We start from the raw sequence: 23,207 nt of genomic DNA, 5'->3' as shown, positions 1-23,207 counted from the left end.
AGGAACTGGAGGACAGTTCCACAATCTGTTATTAACTCTCATTCTGGAAAGAACTTAGCCAGAGTACCTTTGGATTCTCCAAGACCTTAGAACAGCTTTAATAGAATCCAAAAATTGGCCCAACTCATAGATGAACAAGAATCCCCTTTAAATCATGAAAGCTTGTCCATATCTTTAAAGGTGTGGCCCACAGCAGAGTAGACCAATGACTTGCTATGCTGGCTGGCAGAGACTATATTTTATTCATCTACAAATTTTTAGCTCCTTAATAAATGCAATACTTTAATAAAAATAATTTTAGGGGTGCTTGACACCCTTAATATCTTGACTCACAAAACAAGAGCTGGAAGAGATCTTAGAGATAATTGTCTATATAGTTGTCTGATGAGACCCTTAGAATTGAGGGCAGGACTGTGGGACACGAATAAAACCAAGTATCTTAAAGGCACTCCAACTTAGAACCTGTTTAAGGAATATAGAATTGTGTCAAATAAACCAGAGGCACATGGGCCTAGCTTTTTTTTTCTACAAGAGCTATGACACTTTGCTGAGTAAGACAGCAGACACAGGAAGCAATGACAGCCATGGGAAGAAACACTGCAGACAAGCATGCCATTAGGACTACAGCAGAAAGCCAGTGGGGTCACAGCATCAGCCAGCTCTGGGAGCAGAGTCAAACAGCAGTGAGGACATAGGCAATAATAGAGACATGGAGAAGAGAGCCTCCAAGCACAGAAGGGAGAGAGAGTGACCAGCCCAGCAGGGACCTCTGCCAATGAGGACTGAAGGGCACAGCCAAGGAGCATGAAGCAACAGAGCCCCTCAAGAGAGGAGCGAACCCAGATGCTGTCCCTCACCCAGGGTCTCATTCAAAGGAATATTGTAAGTCATGTGGACTAGAGGGCAGAGTTAATGTTCTATTGAAATGGGAGTTCTTTCACCACATGGAGAAGCCATTAGGGTAGCTAGGTAAGTCACCAAGAATAATCAAGATTGCTGGGGAAGGATGAAGTGGGAGAGTATGGCTTAACATTCTGTTGACTCTAGTCTCTCTTTCCCTATCATGCTATAAGTTGACACAGAATAGTATTATGAGTCTATGGAAGGGCAGAGATCTATTCAATAGGGAATGGGAATTTTCTTGACAATTATGGACTCAGCTACAAGTCTTTTCTGTGTCCATTACTGTATCAAATAAAACTCATTTTGTGCTTTACCCTTAATATTGTGAGTTCCTACAGAGATACTATCTGATATTCCCAAGTCTCCTAGACAGGGACAAATGAACTGGGTTAGTGATATGAGTGAGATAATTGCCACTCTTTGGGAAGATTCATGTACTTGGGTTCCCCTTGATAGGAGAATATGGGCCAGAGAGACATATAGTAAGTTCCAAAGAGGATCTGGACCCTTCTTATCAGAGACCAGGCCCTCTGACACAAGGATTACAACTTTTTTTTTTTTTGGTGAGGCAATTGGGGTTAAGTGACTTGCCCAGAGTCACACAGCTAGTAAGCGTTATGTGTCTGAGGTCGGATTTGAACTCAGGTCCTTCTGCCTCCAGAGCCAGTGCTCATTCCACTACACCACCTAGCTGCCCCTACAATTTTTAAAATAATCAGAATAACAGCTCTGAGGACTGAGCTTCCACCAACTTGATAATCTGCACCCACTTCTTTTGCTAGGGAAGCTCATCCTGTAATCTATCCTAAAATATTTCCTGCCATGCTTTGGTTGATTCCTTATTTTTTGCACCTGCTTCTCTTCTCCTTTTCCCATGTTCTTAAGTAGGGTGAGATGACTTCCACAAAACAGGATGAGCAGAACCTTTTGCCCAGCCTCTAGCAAAATTTCTGTCAAGGTATGTATGTGTTCCCACTCCTCCCACCCCACCCCAATACACACCTGCAGTCAGCCACAGTTGTGAGGGAATTAGGTATGATAATAATCACTTCTCCACATCTCATTCCCATCTAAAGTACAAAAAGGGAAAATTGCCCCATAAGCTACAAATTCCCTTTTGCCTACTTAGTCTGTAGTAGTCTTTTCCTACAAAAAGAAGGTCCTTTTCGCACTTCTAGCAAAAGAGGTAGAAAACAGGCCTCAAAGCCAGGAAGAAGACCTGGGTTCAAGTCCTGACCTTGACATATACATACTGGCTATGTGATCCTGGGCAGGTCACTTAACCTGTCAGTGATTCTCAGCAATGATCTGAAATTAGAAGCTGTATAAGAAGTTTGTAGAGGAAAGTTTCCCTATTAGAGAATTTGCTGTTTCAGTGAAATCACAGACCTAGTCCTTATCTTTAATGTAATGAGAAAGGGCTCTCATGGAGCCCAACGTGTAATAATCCCCGGCTATGCTCGTTTGCAGAAGTATTTGTAGAAGGCACATTGTGTATTATACCTCCAGTGCTTGCTTCCTCCGAAGGGATGCTCAGAGGAAATGCCCTGAGGATCCTTTCAACTGGCAAACACCCTGCTCCCTTTGTCCTGGTTTTCCAGCTCAGAGAATGAGCTGCTTTGGAAGCAGCCGAATCGCCTGGGGGTAGAGCTGACCTCCAACCACTCCTGGTTTCTCCTCACTGCCCCCACCCACCCACTTCTCTACCATCCCAGCTGCCTTGGATACCCTGAAAGTGAAAGAACTCTACTGAATGAGGAGAGAGGAAACTACAGGAAGCCAATTGAAGCAGCTCTTTCCCCATTCATAAAAAATATCTCACTTCCTTATTGCCAGAGCCGTAGTTCTCACTTTCACAATCTCCTGTCTCTCTGCCTATTTGTATTTCTATCTCTCTTTTCCCCTCTTTTTCTTTTCTTGCCCATCTTTTTTTTCCCCCATATATCATCTTCTATTTTTTCTCCTCCCTCCCATTTTTCTTTTTTTCCTTTTCCTCTCTCTTTCCATTCTCCCCATCTTTGATTTTTCTCTTCCTCTTCCATCAGCCTCACTCTTCTCATGAAATTCAAAGTCAAAACTCAGAAATCTACAACATAGGTCTGAAGAAATTAGGAAAAAAGAAAACTCCATAAAACTAGCTCCTCCTAAAGCTTGGTTTGGAAAGGATGATAAATGAATGCTCTCTGGCTTAAACTCCAGGACCACCAAGCTGACTCCATAAGTTCTCTCGTCTTGTCACTTCTGCAGAAGAAGAAGATTATGAAGTCGGACATGTAAGAATTTACCCTAGACATAAGCTGCACTGAGTACGAGGTCAGTGGTAAAGTTTAGCAAATAGTCTCAGGTTTGACTAAAGAACATGAATGGCTCTTCCACTGGTGGAGAAATCCATAGATCTCCATGCTGGTGCTAAAAAGTCAGAGATCATTGCTATAGCTCACTTGCAAGTCCTCTGCTTGAGCCAGCATTATAGGTGGTGGTATGACTTAAGACTGTACAAAGGCCCAGTTCCTACCCAATCCTAATGACTCCTGATTTGAATTCCACTGTTAGAGACTCATTCCTTTAACTTATATTTTTATTTATTTTTTAATGTATGGAATAAAACATGAGTTCCCATAGCATAGTATAATTTTTAAAAAAAAGATGATTGCACATGAAACTACAAATCTATTAAGTTCTACTTATTATTCCTTTTAAATATATAATAAAGTTATCATGGAAATTTCCCCTCTTTTTTTTCTTCCCTCCTCCCCCCTGCCCTAGTGATGGCTACTATTAGACATAAATAGGTATATCTATGTAAAATTATTCTATACATATTTTTATTTATCAGTTCTTTCTCTGGATACAGATAATGTCTTTATATATCCTTTATAGTTAATTTGGGTATTTAGTTATTTTGTAGCTGAATTCTATCATACTTTACCAGCAACTCTAAATGATTTGATCATCAGATCAAGGAATTAGTCACAGAATAAATAAGACAATATTTGCAAAAGCACTTAGCCCAGTGTTTGGCGCGTAGTAGATACTTAATAAATATTTGGGTTTTTTTACCCTTCCTTCCTCATTGACTTGACTTTACCATTCTGGTTGCCTTCCACTGAAAGCTCTCCAAGTCATCAGCATTGTTCCTAAAATGTGGTGTCCAGAATTGAAGACAATATGCCAGACATGGCCTGGCCATGACAAACATGGCAAGATGATCACCTTCCTAGTCCTAATCACTCTGCCTCTCTGAATGTAACCTAGGCTTGCACTAGCCTTTGACACTGCCCTATCACCCTGATGATTCATATTGAGCTTGCTATCCACTGAACCCTCTAGTGCTTCCTCCCCCTCCAACCCCATTCTTGTGAAGTTGTTTTAAGCCACGGAAAGAATTTCTCATTTGTCCCTATTAAATTGCATCTTATTAGATTTGGTCCAATGCTTTATCCTATCAAAACCTTTGCGGACTCTGGCACCGCCCATTCCAGGACTTTACCCAAATCACTGAGAAAGAGCAGGGGGTCAAACAAATGCTGTGGCGGACTCCACGAGGGACCACCTTCCAAGTTAGTATTGAACCATTAGCAACTACTATTTGACTCTAGCCCTTTAGCCAGTACAAAATCCACCTAACTAATATCATTTAGCCAAAATAACACATGCAAAAACCCATGAAATCCAACTAAACTATACCTACAGTGTAGTGGATAGAGCACTGCCCTTGGAGTCAGGAAGACAGAGCCCACCTCAGACATTTACCATGTGTATGTAAGTCACTTTTATCCTCCATGGGGCTTAGTTTCCTCATCTGTAAAATTAACAGGTTGGGTTCAGTGACCTCTATGCTCCCTTCCAGATCTAAATCTATGATCTATGCATGCAAGTCAAGCTTGCTGGACTAGAACTTGTGAACCTCATTCTCCTCTTTCTTGAAAATCAGGATGATGTTTGCTCTTCTCCAGGTTGACGACACCTGTTATGTTCTCTTTCAAAGATCGTTGACAATGACAAAGCAAGGACGTTTGCCAGTTCTCAGGCATGTCATTCATTTTGGTTTGTTGACTTAAACTCAGCAAGGGCATCTAGCTCCTCTCTTATTTGTATCTTGTTTTCAATTACATATTAGCAATTTTCGTTCTATCTTTTCCCATCCAAAGATAATTCTCCTTGGCAGAGAGAAGAGAAATAAAATAAAAATTAAAGAGTTCTCCTTTTTCTCTGTCGTCCATTATCATCATCCCATCTGCTCTAGGCAATGGTCCTATTCCTTCTTTGATCCTCTTCTTTGCTTCAGTATAGCTTAACAACAACAAAAACAATCCCAACATCTGTTTTCCTTAGCATTCCTTTCCAGGTTCAACTAAACTTGAAGTTTAGCTCCTCTGACACTATTCTTTCAGTTTCATGATCTGTCCTTGGTTTAATTTTCTGCATAGCTTTCTAAAAATCTTTTAAATATTCAAAGTGTAGGGGCAGCTAGGTGGTGCAGTGGATAGAGCACCGGCCCTGAAGTCAGGAGAACCTGAGTTCAAATCCGGCCTCAGACCAAACACCTGACACTTACTAGCTGTGTGACCCTGGGCAAGTCACTTAACCCCAATTGCCTAAAAGCTAAAAAAAAAAAATTTTTTTTTAATGAAATAAACATTCAAAGTGTTCCCTACTCACCAATCAATTTCTTTGATAAGCTCTCCTCTGCCTTCTTCAACAGGATTGCTTCTCTTTGAATCTCAATTTTTAAATTTTCATTGCTAACTTCAATTTTATATCATCTACAATTCCCAATACATTCTTCGCCTTATTCCTCCTCTTTACCCTCCCAGAGAGCCACCTCTGATAGAAAGAATGAAAAGAGGAAAACACCATTCGTCAAAACCAATCAGCACATTCACCAAGTCTGACATTATATGGCAGCTGTCTTTTGAGCTTTCAGAATTTCATATTTGAGCTTTTCTAATCCCTCTTGCATTGACTTTTCTCTGAAAAATTTTAATCCAGGGGATCTTTCCTTGTCTTTTCTCTGACCCCTTTGAAATCTGCTCTCCTCATATCAATAGAATATGTCACACTATGCTCAGCTTTCTTTTCCTCCATCATAACTTCCAAGATGAAATGGTTCTTTCTCCATGAGATTACCTTCATTTCTATCTATCTCATTAGCAAATCTCTGCTTGTTGGTCAGGTTCAGATCCGGTATTATCTGAAATTATCATTGAGACTATGCAAGAAATGATTAATTGCTCTACTTTTGGGAGAGAGGGAGAAGGAGAAAAAGAGACAGAGGGAAAGGAGCAGGGAGAAGGAGAGAGAGAGAGAGACAGAGACAGAGACAGAGAGACAGAGAAAGCAGGTAGTCTAGTATGTTCCAATGAGACACAGTAGGTATCACAGTAGAGTGCTATACTTGAGTAGACTTGGATTCAACTCTTGCCTCAAACATTTATTACCTGTGTGACCATAAGCAAGTCATTTAACCATTTCCTTACCTGTAAAATAAGGAGCTAGGTGTCACAGTGGATAGAGCACTGGGCCTGGAGTCAGGAAGATCTGAGTTCAAATCCAGCCTCAGGCACTTACAGCTGTGTGACCGTGGGCAAGTCACTTAACCCTGTTTGCCTCAGTTTCTTCATCTGTAAAATGAGCTAGAGAAGGAAATGACAAACCACCTGTATCTTTGCCAAGAAAACTCCAAATGAGGTCCTGAAGAGGCAAACACCACTGAAATGACTCAACGACAGAATAAGGAGCATCTACCTCCCAAGGCTGTTGTGAGAATCAAAGAAGATAACATATGCAAAGTGCTTTGCAAATCTTAAAGCACTACTGAAATACAAGAATTTCTTCTGTTTTTAACACCACTGATCTTCATCTAAATGCTCCCTTCCTTGCTTATTCTCACTGGTTCATACATTTTCTTAATAAACTACTCTGTTTAGCCCCAATTTTACCTATCTTTTTCCTTTTGAATGATATATTCTCTCCAGTAGGGAGTCCTGTGGGACAGTGGAGAGAAGGCCAACCTTGGAGTCAGGAATATCTGGGTTCGAGTCTTGCCTTTAATCCATCACAGCTGTGAGTCATTTAAGCCCTCGATACATCAGGGAACTCTCAAAATTACATGTGATAGGGGTTTGGCACATGTGCAGATCCCATCATCTGACTCAGAATGACATCTTTCCATATTCAGGACACTAGAGAGCTGCTTCTGGGAGAATCGTGATGACAGGTAAGGTAAGTATCTTGGAAAGAATGGAGCATACGTGGACATTCAGTAACTGCTTGCAGTCAGTTCACCACATGGGAATCTCTGATTTGTTTTGGAGACATATTAAAAGGCCTGTTACTAGTTTCTCAAACCCCATCCTTTTGTAGGAGTATCAAGTATTCCTGGCCTGAGATGCTAGTAAATGCCCTTGGAGATATAGGAGCATCAAGGAATTGTTGTTGTTCGTCCTTCATTCGGGAAGAGGACCAATGACATCACGAGGGTGGTGACTTCATTTGAGAGTAGATTGGATTTAAGTGAGGCCGAGCTCTGCAAAGTCATCAGCCTCACTCTCTCCTCTGCCAACAGGGAACTGATCTCTTAGAGGAACAAGAACCTGGTCTCTGCTACTTCTGTGAGTCATGTGGAAGAAGTAGGTCCAATGGGAAAAGGAAATGCTTCTCTAGAAATCTCAAGTTTATTTATACCCTTCTGAGGAGAGTCCAAGGCTTAGGAAAAGACCATAAGGCTGGAGGCTCATATGAGACCCTGGGTGAATAGGAAATGCACCAAAATGACAGAGGGTTGCCTCTCCAGAAGCTCTTGAGTTCATGTGTCTTTTACAGGCAGTTCAAACACTTAGAACTGGAGGCTTTTAGGGGTCCCTGGGGTGAAGGAAGAATTTGCCAGGGGTGAATTCTTTGTTTTGTTTTAAATTTTCTGTGAGGTGAAATAAAGGCAGTCCAAACTTCACAAGTGTTGTTTCCTTGAATATTTGTTAGGGAAGCTTCAGGAACCTTCTTCCTACATCAGTGGAGATCTAGACCCAAGCTGTATTCATAGCTTAAAATAAGCCAAAGAGAAAAGATTTGGGGGCTGAACCCATTCCATGTAACTACAGAGCTTGGCATACTAAGTCATAGTTGACATACTGTAATTAACATATAGCACCTATATTCTATATGCTATATAAGTTAGGAGATGTCTACTCCAAGCACGTAAAGACTTCCCCTGGTAGAATGGGCAGATGAGAACAATTTGTTCCAACAGCCAGGGAGACACTGTGGAGCACTTAGAGCTTGGTCACACAACAAAAATGCCAAGGTCATCCGCTTCAACCCAGGCCATCACCAATCATACTGACTTTCGTCTTGCCACTGGATTTTGAAGACTCAGGATGACAGAGGGAGGCTGATGACTTTGCAGAGCCCCACCTCACTTAAATCCAATTCACTCATAAGTCAAGATATCACCCCATGATTGGTCCTCTGAAAACAAAGGACAAATAATAATAATAATAATAATAATAATAATAATAATAATAATAATAATAATAATAATATGCTGACAGATTCTGTCTTCTGAATTGAAAAAAAAAACCCACAAAATCAAAGAATTCAGGAAGGGATTTTTAGGATTATTTAGACCAACTTATAAATGAACAAGATTCCCTCTACAACCTATCCTACTAGTAATCATTCAAGCTTTTCTTGAAGACCTTGGTGGGCTGGAATCTACTGGCTCTCAGGACAATTCATTCCACTTTTGGCTAACTCTAACCATTAGGGAATTTTCCTTTATATCAAGCTTCAATCTGCTTCTTTTCAACTTCTCCTAAATTCTCCTGGTTCTTTCCTCTTGGGCTGAGAAGAACAAATCTAATCACTCTTCCAACAGTCTTCAAAGTATTTGAAGACAATTGCTGACAAAGTATCTGCATGCTGTTATTACTTCGTACCCTCTTCTCCTTTTCTCTAGAATAAACCTCTCCAGTTCCTTCAGCATGCTTTTATAAAACACAGGAGAACATTAAAATTCCTTATGTAAAAGTGAATTGTTTGGGTATTTTTAAAATCAGTTTGTAGAAAGTAAAAGACAAATACCAATTATTAAGGTACAGTGGGCTGATGAATCACAGACACTTGAAAGCATCTCTGGATTTAGAGATCTAAAAAACAAACAAACAAAAAACCATAGTATCTGCTTAGAATATTTTCCATAAGTCTTTTTCATGTCATGAATTATTTAGCTGCTGAAGGGAAAAGAGCACTGCACGGAAATGCAGGGAACCCACGGTTGAGAACCAGTTCTGCTACTTATTCCTTGTGGAATCTTTTGCAAGGCACCTCATTTTTCTGGGCCTCAAGCTCCTTTCCTGCATATTTGGGGGAAGACGAAGAGGGAGCTTTCCTCAATAACTTCTAAGGTCTCTTCCAGCTCTGATGGTCTCTGGTTGATTGTGGGAGAGGAAACACATCAGCTCTTTCTAAATTCAAATTCAACAACAAACATTTCTTAAGTACCTACTAAGTCCAAGGGCAAATCATTTCACTTCTTTGAATCTCAGCTTTCTCAACTGTTAAAATAAGGATGTTAATACCTGGGAAACCTACCTCCCAAAATGAATATAATGCATAGACACTTATCCCTTCCACATCTTGGAGGTTAGGGGTGTGGCTGCCCCTCTCCCTCACTTCCCCACCCTTCCCACCCCCCTACCCCTCACTATCCAGAAAATCCGCATAAATTTTTTGGCCCTCCCTTTGTACCAGTGAAAAAGTCTGAATTTTTTCTTTTTCTTTTATGAGGTTATAAAATTTGGGTATATTTACGGTATTAAAAGATAAACTATGTTGATATTATACAATACTATACATATATTTTATGCATTTCTGAGTTTCTGAACTTTTTCTGTGCCATCCTGTTGACTTCCATGTGTCATCCATGGCTTCTGCAAAACTCCCCCAAAATTCCCATTTAATTTTTCATGCCGACCCACGATATATTGAAACCACAATGAGGAAAGTAGCAATGTGGAAGAGATAACTGCATAGCCTTGTTAGGTAACTGCTATATGTAAAGTGCTTTCTAAACTTCAAAGCGCTATGTAGATGCTGGTTATCATCATCATCATCATCATCATCATCATCATCATAGATCTTTTATTTAATATCGCTATGGCCAAGTCATTTCGTTACTTCGGGCCTTGGTTTCCTCATCTGTAAAATAAGGAAGTTAGACTAGATAACCTTTGCAGGCCCATATTGCTTTGAACCCAAAGACTGGCCCCATCTCACACCCTACAGCTTGGCTGCTATCCTTTGTGAGCAAAAGTGGATCTGATTGACACCTTTCCTGTAGCTTCTTAACTCTGCCAGGAATAGACATTCCAATCCAGGGCCGTCCAGGCCAATCCTTGGCATACAAACTCCAAATCCAGTCCAGGACTGACTATGGGGGAGCAGGCCCAATGAAGAGAGAGGCTCAGAGCCCCTCTAAAATGAGAAGAATCTCACTCTGCTCATTTCCTTCCTTCTCCCCTCCCCCCCTCCCCACCCACCATGTCCCAGGCCATTGATAGTGAAAGAGAGGAAACATCTGGTTCCCGGTTAAGCTCCCTGGCCCTCATGCCAGGAGGTTTCATAGGAAGAGATGGTTGGAGTCCTTGCAACCTTGAAATAAACGGTTCAGTTGCAGTTCCCCCTCCTCCTCCTCCCTCCAACATTGCTCCACCCTCTAACCCCCATCCTTTTCCGGATGTTTCTTGAACTCTGAGAGTTTCATGAGGGACACAGAGCTCAGAGATGCCTCATCCAAGACCCTGCAGAATCCCTGTGGGCCTAGTGCCAGGGAGGAAGGGGCAGGATATTCTCCCAAATGCTTCTGAAAGTTTATCTACAGCCACATTCCCTCCCCCCAACTCCCAGTTTCCCTCTCTATCCCTTCTCTGTCACCATCTATCTCAGAGACCATAACCTAGTATCTGCTTAGGATATTTTCCTAAGTCTTTTACATGTCATGCATTATTTGCCTGATAATAATTCACATTCTACTATGTTTTCACATTAATGTTTTAGCTATAAAATGTTTTAACATACATCAACTGATTGGATACTCACAATAATTCTGTAAGGGAGGGTGGGATTTATTATCCCTGTTTTACATATGAGGAAACTGAGACTCAGAAAGTTTAAATGTCTTGCCCTGGACTCACAGCAAGCAGGTTTCAGGGAGGGCATTTGAATTCAGGTCTGCAAAATGAGGACATTGGACTAAAATTATTTTTGAGGTACCTTCTAGCTCTGAATCCTATGATACTATAATAATTTGCCCAAAGTCGTCCAGTTTTAGTCAATGGTGAAGCAAGAACTTGAAGATGAGACATCTAATCTGCAGCCAGTGCTCCTCCCACCAGCGTATGGAGCAGGGGTACAGAAAAGTCATCACAAGGTAGCATTAGGTACAGAAAGACCCATGCCAAGACATTGCAGTTTCAGAGGTAGCCTTCCAGGGCAGACACAAAGGCTCCTTGCTGGAACTTTGAGGTAGAAGGCTCAGTCAAAGCTCCAGGGAAGGAGAGGTTTGGGAGATACAGACCCCAAGTTCAAGACTGAGGAGAGATGACCTGGAGTTGACTACATATTTGCTTAGATGGGTCACTTGTCTCAGTTTTCAAAGCTTACCTGGCCCACAAAGATGCCACCTCATCCCTATTCAGCTCCCCAACTGGCACCTTCTCTTGGGGAAACAGAAGCTACTTTTTCTCTTCTTGTGTCAAGATCCTTATACTTCTTTCTATTTGCTTGACCCTGGAGGGAGATCAACAGGTGAATATATGTGTGCATATATGCATATATACATATTCACATACAATATAAACACCCAAACATGTGTATATATCTACATGTGCGTGCGCACACATTGTGCACATGTGTGTTTACATGACTACATGTATGGACACACATGTATTTGTTTATAAGGCATGTGTTGTGTTGTGTTGTGCATGCATATACACACATTTTATATATAAGTATACATTTATATGCACACATGCATGCATACACAAGTATGCATGTATATTTGTTATGGCACATGCATTGCATGTATGTACATGTATACTGTATACATGCCTGTATAAGCATACACAGGTGTGTATATTGTTGTGTGTGCGTGTGCATGCCTGTACATATATACATACACATTTTCTCACTAGGGTGTGCCATCCATCATAGACGTAACCACTGCCCAAACAGCTTCAGAATTGTAGAGGGCGGTGGGAGGGAGCTCTCTGCTGAGTGAGAAGCAGCAAGTTAATACAGCAGAAAGAGAACTAGAAGAGTGAAAAGATTTGGGAACTTGAGTTCCACTTCAGACACTTTCTAGTTGTGTGATTGCAGTGGAAAGAACGCTGGTTTTCAAGTCAAAGGACGCAGCATCAAATCCCACCTGCATTATTTACTACCCACGTGGCTTTTGGCAAGTCACTTCAGCGCTCTGTGCCTCAGTTTCCTCACCTGTAAAATGAAGGAGTTGAATTAGATGCTCTCTAAGGTCCTTTCCAACTCTAAATCTATGGAAATTCCTTCCAGCTGTCCCATGCAATGGGTCTGTCACACACTCAGGCCCCAGTCAGGTAGGCAGGCCGACAGCAGTACACTGGCAGGTGGCTGCCCAAACCTGAGGCAACTTGAAAGGAACTGAAATTGTATCTTGCCCCTACACACACACACACACACTAAGAAAGAGTCAATAAATACCCCAGGCAGCTGGACGAAGGAGGCTTTGAATCATTAAGAAACACAGAAAAAGGAGGAGTCTTTTGGTGATTTGAGGAAGTAAACAGATGAACTCACTATTAGGATGTCAAGCATGAGCAAAGGCTTTTTCCTTTGGGCACTCTTTGTGTGTGTAGGAGGGCCATGGGTATGAGTGTAGGCTGTGTGCATGTGTGTCAGGGTGCATATGTGTGTGTGTATGTACAGGCCATGTCAGTGTGCATGTGTATGTGCATGAGTTTCCTGCCTTCACATGATCACAGCCCCCAGAGAGAGCAGCAGAAGGTTTCCATTAGCAGAACACATTTTTGCATTGTAGATATTGAACCAGAGAGAAAAGAAGGTAGAGCCTTGTCCAAGATGGATGGGTTCTGCTGACTATTACCTTCAAGGGAGAAAAAACTGAATCAGAAGTCCAGCTTCTAATACACTTTTTGGTCTGAGTTCAATGTCCCCATGGAGGGAACTGTCAGCATTGCATTCCATCTCCCTCTCATTTCCCTTCCCTTTTTACCTCCTATCACCTTGGCAATTGGGGAGATAGAAGGGTAAAAGTTGAGGGCTAGGAAACACGGATGAAGAATTCTAGGCTCAGAAAGGGCAAGTGATTTGCCCATCGTAATATGTCTAATCAGTATTAGAAGCAAGATTTTAACCCATAAGGGGCAGCTGGATGGTGCAGTGGATAGAACCCTGGATCTGAAGTCAAGAAGGCCTGAGTTCAACATCAGATGTTTACTAGCTGTGTGACCCTGGGCAAGTCACTTAACTTCTGTTTGCCTCAGTATCCTCATCTGTAAAATGGGGATAATATTAAAGCCTCCCTCTTAGGGTTGTTGTAAGGATCAAATGAGATAATAATTGTAAAGAACATCACACAGGGTTTGGCACATAGTAAACACTATATAAATGTTAAACTATTATTATTATCTTTATCTTCCTGACTCTAAGTTCAGCACTGTAGAAGAAGAAGAAGAAGAAGAAGAAGAAGAAGAAGATGGAGAAGAAGAAGAAGAAGAAGAAGAAGATGGAGAAGAAGAAGAAGATGGAGAAGAAGAAGGAGAAGAAGAGGAAGAAGAAGAAGAGGAAGAGGAAGAGGAAGAAGAAGAAGAGGAAGAGGAAGAGGAAGAGGAAGAGGAAGAAGAAGAAGAGGAGGAGGAGGAGGAGGAAGAAGAAGAAGAAGAAGAAGATGATGATAATGACTAACATTTACATGGTGTTTTTTACAAATTATCTCATTTGGTTCTCACTATAATTCGCTATAACCTAACTCACTATAGTGAGTTAGGTCCTATTATCATCTCCATTTTATAGATGAGGAAACTGAGGCAAGCAGAGATTAAGTGGCTTGCCCAGGGTTACACAGCTAGTACGTGTCTAAGGCAGGATTTGAACTCAGATTTCCCTGATTCCAGGACTGGTATTCTGTGCACTATGGCACCACATGGTGTGACTCCTGGCTCTGCTCTTAACTTGCTGTGCTTCGTGTCATTTTGTCTCTCTGAATCTTAGCTACTTTAGCTGTAAAATGAGAAAGTTCTACTAGATCATCTCTAAAGGTTTCCTTCAACTCTGAGTCCTGTGAATCTATGCCCAAATGATAAAATCTCTTTCAGCCTTGGCACTCTGAAATCTGGAGTTGTGGAAATATAACAAAAAAGTGTAATGTTGGTCAAAATATAGGCCACACCCTTAAATGAGATTCCTCAGAATACATATATACACATATCTCTATCCTTGCACATATTTGTATATGTATGTATTTACATGTGTCTATGTCATGGAGACATGATGCTCTAGGCTCTGCATTTTGGGTTGGCCCCTCCCATAAAATCCAATTATCCTCTTTGTTTGACCTGCCTTTCACGACTTCTCACTGCTCTATCTTGTTGTTTGTCCATCGTTCTCAAAGAGGACCACTTACAACAATCTGGGATGTGCACAGAGGAGTCCCAGGTATCCTGGTGGATGAACATCATGCCAAGAGGCAGTGGAGGAGAGGATCAGTCAGAACGACCTGAAACACAACAGTGGGTGGAAATTAGCAGCAGAAGAAGTCAGGGCCTCCTTGACCCTTCACCCTCAACTCAGCCATTTATTATATTAATTTTTACTCATGGAAGTCATTAATATTTCGGCATTTGTCATTGCTGAATGAACCCCCTTCGATCACCTCCAGGGAACTAAGAGAAACAACTTAGCCTGATAAAGAACTGCCTGGGTCTAGGAGAAGCTAAAGGCATATAGCCTGTGTGGTAATTATTTTAATGTGATTCTAATTTGGTTCCTTTCCTTGATTCTATAAGGAAGAACACTGAGTAGAGTTAAGCATATTTGTTTGGCAAATGCCAACAAGACATGGTCACATGACTAAGACTTAATGAAATATAGCAAGGAGGAAGTACAATTTTCCATTGGAAAGGGGGCTCGGAGCTATTCTAGATAGGTAAATCTATGCTACCACTAGGGGCACCTAGGTGGCACAGTGGATAGAGAATTGGGCCTGGAGTCAGAAAGCCCTGAATTCAAATCTGGCCTCAGACACTTACTAGCTGTGTGACCCTGAGCTAGTCACCTAATCTTGTTTGTCTCAGTTTCTTCACCTGTAAAATGAGCTAGATAAGGAAATGGCAGACCACTCAGGTATCTTTGCCAAGAAAACCCTAAATGGGGTCACAAAGAACCAGACATGACTGAAAAATTACTAAAACAACATGCTACCACTTCCCTGAATCCAACGCCATTAAGGCTTTTAAAGACCCAGGCTCAGCCACCCAAAGAGAGGCAGAACTGGAGATGGTCATCAGTTGTCTGAAAACTATGAAGGGTTTGGAGTGTCCCCCACGCTCCTTATCGTATTTGGTGAAGCACACAGACCCTAGGGTGAATGCAGGATTTCCAGGTGCCTTACTTTTATAATTACAGCATTGAGATGCCACTGTTGGGCCCACAGAGGCTGGAATACTATGCTACATATGGTTTGGGATGAGTTCAGTCTTGGTAAGCCTACTTCTAAAGATTGGGGGCTCCTTTTCCTAGTAATCATTGGTTCTTTAATCTCCCCACCCCGGTACCCTGGACAACAGTTAAAGAAGTAGATAGAAAAATAGAATATTAAGTACTTACTATGTGCCAGGCTAAATGCTGGGATATGGATATAATTGAATAAGACAGTCTCTGCCCTCAAGAAGGTTACATTCTAAGGGGAAAAAAAATACATTAAGGAGAACTGGAAAATAGAGGGGTACACTATATATGACATGACTACAGTATTCTTTCATACAAAAAATTCTTACACACAAAAAGAAATATTAAATATAAAAATCACAGTGAGCATTAATTGAATGAAAGAGGACCAACTAAGATTCAATAACAACTTACAAATAAAGATAAAATAGACTAAAAGGCTAATATTTAAGCCTCCTGAGAACATAAAACAGTTCAAAAATGCTAATTAGACATTTTACATTTCACCTTGACTGGGTACGGTCCAAATTACTTCCCATACATATCTGCCGGCAAAATTGGCTAGGCTCAGATCAGTCCTTTCATCAGTGGCCATTCTCTCTCATGCAGAAGTTTCTGCTACCACCAGTCAGCTTCAACTCAGGATCACTGGACCTTTTGGATTCATTGTATGGCTTCTAGTCTTGGACGTGTCCACCTCGAGTTGCTCTTTCATCTGAGTACAGAAAAGAACAGACACAGAAAAAGCAGCAGTGGCCAGGGGCCCTGGTACAAGCCCATTTAGTTGAATCTATGCCTACATAGGAAGAAGCATGATATCATGATACCAGGGTAAAGAATGATCTGTCCTTTGCCAGCTCTTGGTGGATTCACATGATGACATCTAGAGAGTCACAACTGAGAGAGAAGTAGGTCAATCCCTTTGAGTCATCCACTGAATCATTAGCTTCTACAGCTCAACAACCAAGTAAGGTACTCCATCTTATATCTTAAGCCCTTTAGCCCTGCGTCATATATGGTCAGAAAACAGCTCCAAAATTCCTTGTTGTCAGTGATAAGCAGGCAAAGAAATGTCTATAAATGTTCTGTACAACTGACTTTACATAATTAATAAGGTCAGGCTAGTGTCCAGCAGCAGTACCTGGTGGTTAAATATACCTGTATAAACGTGTGTGTGTGTGTGTGTGTGTGTGTGTATACCCAAGAAAACAGCACTGGGGGTTATATAAGCAGAAGTATATGGGAAAAGTGTGTTCTATGTTTAAAAAAATATTGGTAATTAACATCAGGCCAAGTGAATGGTACAAAGTCACAATAGGCTTGGGGTCAGCAGGGAGAATTTAAGGAAGGAGATGAAAGTTGAATTAGGCAGCGACAGATTAATACCATCTATGACTCCTTGGTACCAGGCTTTAGGACCCTTGCCTTAAAGTTTAAAGAAAATAATCTATGGTTTACTGGAAAACTAATTTTTTTAATCCCCAGCACAAAGCCTGGCACAAAGTATGGATAAGGAATAGACCAGTGATTTCATTGATATAGCGAATTCCCTGGTGAGAAAATCCTCCACCAATGTAAGTCAGTACTCCCTTTGCAACTTATAGTCTTAGAGAGGTCAAGTGACTTGCCTAGAATCATACAGCCAACATGTTTTAGAAGCAGGAATTAGACCCAGGTGTTTCTGGCTATGATGTCAGCTCTCTGTCCATGCTGTAGTGCTGCTTTTCAGTACTTAATAAATGCTTATTGATTGAGAGAAAGGTTTTACCAAAGTGGAAAGGCATTGTGAAGGAGCCTGGTGATAGATACCATATCTGTTGTCAAAAGACCAGCTCAGTCAAGTTTGGAGAAACTCATTAACAACTTGGTTTCTGGGTGTTGAATGTTTCTGCCACAGTAGCTCCTGAAGACTCTCTACTCTTTCCCTCTATGTTATAGAGGGTGTTGCAATTTGCAACAAGCTCAGCAGTGCCTCCAGTAATGAAATTACAGATTGTGGAAGTATTTAAGGTCTGTCATCTTTCTTGGGGATGGAGGAGAGAACCAGTTCCCATGATCTCACCCTGGGGTATCCAGAAAGTTAAAAAAAAAAAATATCTGGCCTAGAAAGGAAAGGATCTTAGGCTAGCTGGCTTCCCCTCTACTAACTTTGCGGCCCCTAAGACTCAAAACTTGGAGATCATCTTTACAGAGAGGAAACTGAGACGAGAAGAGTTCACTTACCAAAGATCCCACAAATAGGAAGTAAAAGAACTGAGATTTGAATATAGGTCATCTGATTCCATATGCAATCCTCTTTCCTCTATACCTTGGGAAACTCTAGATATTTATCTAGCAAGCACATTGAAAAATGCTTCTCTGAAGAAGCTGGGCCACAAAGGATGAATAAGATGTAAATAAGAGGTAGGAAGGCTGGGGTGGAGGGGGCACTCTGAGTGGGTTCTTTTGGAAAAAAATTTCCTGAAATACTGTTATCTGATCACAATCTATTGTCACGCTACCTCTCTCTCTGCTTCGAAACCCCAAACCCTGTTCTTCATCCACATTGTGACCTCTAATCCCCTGACTTCTCAGCTCTTTCCCACACTGTCACCTCTACACTAACAACACTCTCCTCCCTTTTCCATCTTGATCCTTTGATGAACTAAGGGGTTCATTGTCCTTTTCTCTTGAGTTTTTTGCTCCTTTATCAAATCCACAAATTTGTCCTGCAAAGCTTTGGATCGCTCCCACCGTTTACTGACTTTGTAGAAACACACGCGCTGCTGAGCAAAACTGGTGAGAATCGTGAAACCAAGCAGACTGGGTGCACTACAAATTTATGTTACACAGCCTCATCTGGGCCCCCATTGACATAACACAATTCTTTTATACCTCCCTAATTAATTCACAATCCCACTTACAGTGGCTCTTCCAAACCTTTTCATCCCTCTTCGAACCTCCCATGTCTCCCCTTCCCTCTACCCTCTCAACTGAGAGCCTTGCTTGATATTTTACAGAATTTCAGGTAATTCACTGAGAGCTCCCTCTTTTCCCCTCCTACTCATCTCACATTATCCAAACGCTTTCTGCCACTACCCCCCTTTGCTCTAGTCTCAGGTAGCCAATTAGTTGTGTTACATGGAATCAGGAAGACTTGAATTAAGATCCAAACTTAGACACTTCCTAGCTATGTGACCCTGGGTAAGTCTCACTGAACCTCTGTCTGTTTCAGTTTGCCAGATGTAAAATAAGGATAGCAATAGTACTTACCTCACAGAGTTGTGAGAATCAAATAAGATGATATTCATAAAGTCCTTATCCCAGTGCCTGGCACATAGTAAACGCTAATAAATGTGTATCCTGTCTCATAATGAGATAGCCTTTCTCTTCTCTGAAACACTCCCTTCTACATGCATAAGTGATCCCACTCCATCCTGTCTTTTCCAGCAGATGTTCCCCTCTATATCCCTACTCTTTTCACTTATCTTCAATCTCTCCTTATCTTCTGGCTGCTTCTTTACTGACTACAAATGTAGCTATGTCTCCCACATCCTCAAAAAACCTTCAGTTGATCCATTCAGCTCTGCTAGCTATTATCCCATATCTCTCCTCACACATGATGATGTGGCCTTATTCTTTACCAGACAAACCCCTCTACTTGCACAAGTGATCCCAATCCTTCCCATCTCCTCCAACAGATTGCTCCCTCTGTCATCCCTGCTCTATCACTTTCAATCTTTCCCTGTCTACTGGCTCTTCCCTACTGCCTACAAACATGCCCATGTCTCCTCTATCCTCAAAAAATCCCCACCTGATCCTTTCATCCTCACTCACTATCATCTCATATCTCTTCTGTCCTTTGTGGCTAAACTCCCTGAAAATGCCATCTACAATAGGTGCCTCCATTTTCTTTCTTCTCATTCTCTTCTTAACTCCCTACAGGAAGGTGGCTTCAGGCTTCATTATTCAATAAAAACTGCTCTGTCCAAAGTTACTCATGATTTCTTAACTGTCAAATCTAATGGTTTTTTCTCAGACTTCATCTTTCTTGACCTCTCCACAGCCTTTGACCCTGTTGATCATCCTCTTCTTGACATTCTCTTCCCTCTAGATTTTCATAACATGGCTGTTTCCTGGTGATAGATAGATAGATAGATAGATAGATAGATAGATAGATAGATAGATATAGATGTAGATGTAGATGTAGATGTAGATGTAGATGTAGATGTAGATGTAGATATAGATATAGATATAGATATAGATATAGATATAGATATAGATATAGATATAGATATAGATATAGATATAGATATAGATATAGATATAGATATAGATAGATGTAGATGTAGATGTAGATGTAGATGTAGATGTAGATGTAGATGTAGATACGGATACAGATACGGATACAGATACGGATACAGATACGGATACGGATACAGGTACAGGTACGGATACAGATAGATATAGATATAGATGATATAGATATAGATATAGATATAGATATAGATACAGATACAGATATAGATATAGATATAGATATAGATATAGATATAGATATAGATATAGATATAGATATAGATGATATAGATATAGATATAGATACCTCCTGCTTCTCAGTCTCCTTTATTCAGTCTTCACCCAGGTCCTGTCCTTTAACCATGGGTGTCCCACAGGGTCTATGCTGAGCCCTCTTCTTTTCTCTTTATACTATTTTATACTTTTTTTACCTTATACAATTTTATTTGATGGTTTCATCAGCTCCCATGGATTCAATTATTTTCCCTATGCTGATGATTCTTAAATCTATCTATCCTGCCTCAAATTCTCTGCCAACCTCCAATCTTGCATCTCCAACTGCTTTTCAGATATCTTAAACTGGATATCCAATAGATATTCTAAACTCAACACGTCTAAAACCAAGTTCATTATCTTTTCCCTAAACCCTCCCCTCTGCCTTTCTTATCATTGTAGAGAGCAACACCATCCTTCCATTCACCCAGCTTCACAACCTTGACTTATCACTCTCACACACAACCCCCCCCATATCCAATCTGTTGCCAAAGCCTATCAGTTTTACCTTTATGACATCTCTTGAATAACCCTCTCCTCTGACACTGGCACCATCCTAATGCCCACATCACTTTACACCTAAACTATTGTAATATCTGAAAAAGGCCGAGTCTCTCATTGCATCCTGGGCCATCTCCAGCCATCCTGACCTAGATCTCGCCACTGGACCCAGATAACTATGGAAGAGAAAGTGAGGCAGGTGATTTTTCACAGCCCTCCCTCCCTTAAATCCAATTTACTTGCAAGTCATGACATCACCTTCCTGACGCCATGGTCCTCTCCAAGAACAACATTGTAAGAGTCTGTTGGTTTGTCACCCTGCCACAAGTCCCCTCCCATTCCAATCCATCCCCCACTCAACTATCAAAGTGATCTTCCTAAAGTGTAGGTCCGACCATGCATTTGGTCTGACCCCCAACTCTCCCCCCCCCACTCAATAAACATCAGTGGCTCACCATTACCTCCAGATTCAAATATAAGATCCTCTGGATTCAAAGACTTCTCCCCTGCCTTTACAGTCTTCCTATACCTTTTACACCCAACCCTCCATGTATTCTGTGATCCAGTGATACTGGCTTCTTTGCTATTCCTCAAATAATATACTCCTGACTCCAGGAATTTTCTCTGGCTGTCCCCCATGCATGGAAGGCTCTCCTTCCTCATCTCTGTCTCCTGGATTACCTGACTTCCTTTAAGTTTCAACTAAAATTATACTTTTACAAAAAGCTTTTCCCAACTCTCCCTCCCCACCCAATGCTAGTGCCTTTTCTCTATTGATTACCTCCAATATATCCTGTATATATCATTTATACATAGTGATTTTCATGTTGTCTCCTCCATTAAACTGTGAACTTCTTAAAAGCAGGGACTATCTTTTGCCTTACTCTGTTTTCCTAGTGCTTAGCTCAGTGTCTGGCACATAGTAGGGGCTCAGTAAATATAAATTTACTCACTAAGTGATGCAAGATTTAACAGCTATCAATATAAAAGAGCAGAGAGCATGGAATTCAATATTGCAAAAGGAAATGATATAGGCATACGACCAATGTTAATGTGCAATAAAACTAAGTATAACACCAAAGAGACCTCCATTAATGAAACAGAGGGCTTCCAAGCATTCTTGATGAGAAAACCAGAGATGAGTAGAAAATGTGAAATATAAACACAGGTTTCAGGATAAACATTAAAAGTAAATACAAGTAAGAAATCAAAAGTAACCATACAGAGATAAATTGTTTACATTCTAATAGGAAGAGCTGATACAAGTGTTCCCCAAGCACACACATGTCACCAGTAATCATAGCAGAGCTAAATAAAACAGAGAACCTGGGAATGATTTTATTATATTCTGGTAGAAAGAAAGGAAGGAAAGAAGAATGGGAGGGAGGGAGGGAGGAAGAAGGAAAGAAAGAAAGGAAGGAAGAAGAGAAGAAAAAGGATACACTAGGGATGAAAGGGAAAAGAAGGGTGTGGGAACTTATTATCTCGCATAATGAGAATGTACAAGCAGAAATCTAAACAAATGAGGAAAGGGTAGGAGGAGCAGGTGTCACTTGAATGGCACTTTCATCTGAACTTGTCAAAAGAGAGTAGAATATACATGAAGATACAAAGAATTGTGTTTAGAAATGCATTCTATTCACAAGAAGAAAAAGGAACAGGGAGAAGGGATAAGAAGGAGAGTACATTCAGGGAGAGATTAGTCATAAGAAAAACTAACTCTAAGTCAGAGTGGGTAATCATGAACAGGAGTTTAAATGAAAAGAAAGGGTAAGAACTTGAGATTGGAGTCTAAGTGAGGGGAAGAGAACTGGGGCAGTGAAGCAGAAGGGGATCATAACATCCATGTAGCATTTGTGCCAAGCCTTTATTTCCTTTTGCCTTCTTTCTCCACCATCTTCTTCTTTGTTAAAAGAGAATGGGGAGTAAAGAGAAGAAAAAGTATAAGAGAGTAAGATGACAGAAAATTTTCAACAAACCATCATGACTGTGAATGTGAATGTAATTTCCCCACAAGACAGAAGAGGATAGCAGAATGGATTAGAAAGTGGAATGCTAAAATATGTTGTTTACAAGAAACACACTCAAAACAGAAAGATGCACAGAGAGAAAAAATAAGGGACAATGAGAAATATATTATGCATCATCTGGACTCAAAGAAGTAGAAATAGCAATTATTATCTCAGATAAGGCAAGAGAAAATATAGGTCTGATTAAGAGAAATAAACAGGAAAAGCATATTATGCTTAAAAGTACCCTAGGCAATGAATTAACATATCTGTGTATATAGAATATATTACATTATCACAATATCATATATATAATATATACCAAATTGCATAGCATTTAAATACTTAAAGAAAAAGTGATGAGTTACATGGAGAAAGACAATAAAACTATATTACTTGGGGACTTCAGTGTATCACTTTCAGAACTAGATAAAGATAATAAAAAAGAAATTAAGAACCTGAACAAATTTTAGGAAAGTTAGAAATGAGTAAAAAAAATCATGAAAAAAGAAAAAGCTAAAT

The sequence above is a fragment of the Phascolarctos cinereus genome, unplaced genomic scaffold (assembly GCF_003287225.1).
Source record: "Phascolarctos cinereus isolate Bilbo 61053 unplaced genomic scaffold, phaCin_HiC Scaffold_1;HRSCAF=81, whole genome shotgun sequence".
In the NCBI taxonomy this organism is placed as follows: Eukaryota; Metazoa; Chordata; class Mammalia; order Diprotodontia; family Phascolarctidae; genus Phascolarctos; species Phascolarctos cinereus.
The sequence above is the reverse complement of the archived record's forward strand: the minus strand, read 5'-3'. Positions refer to the sequence as shown.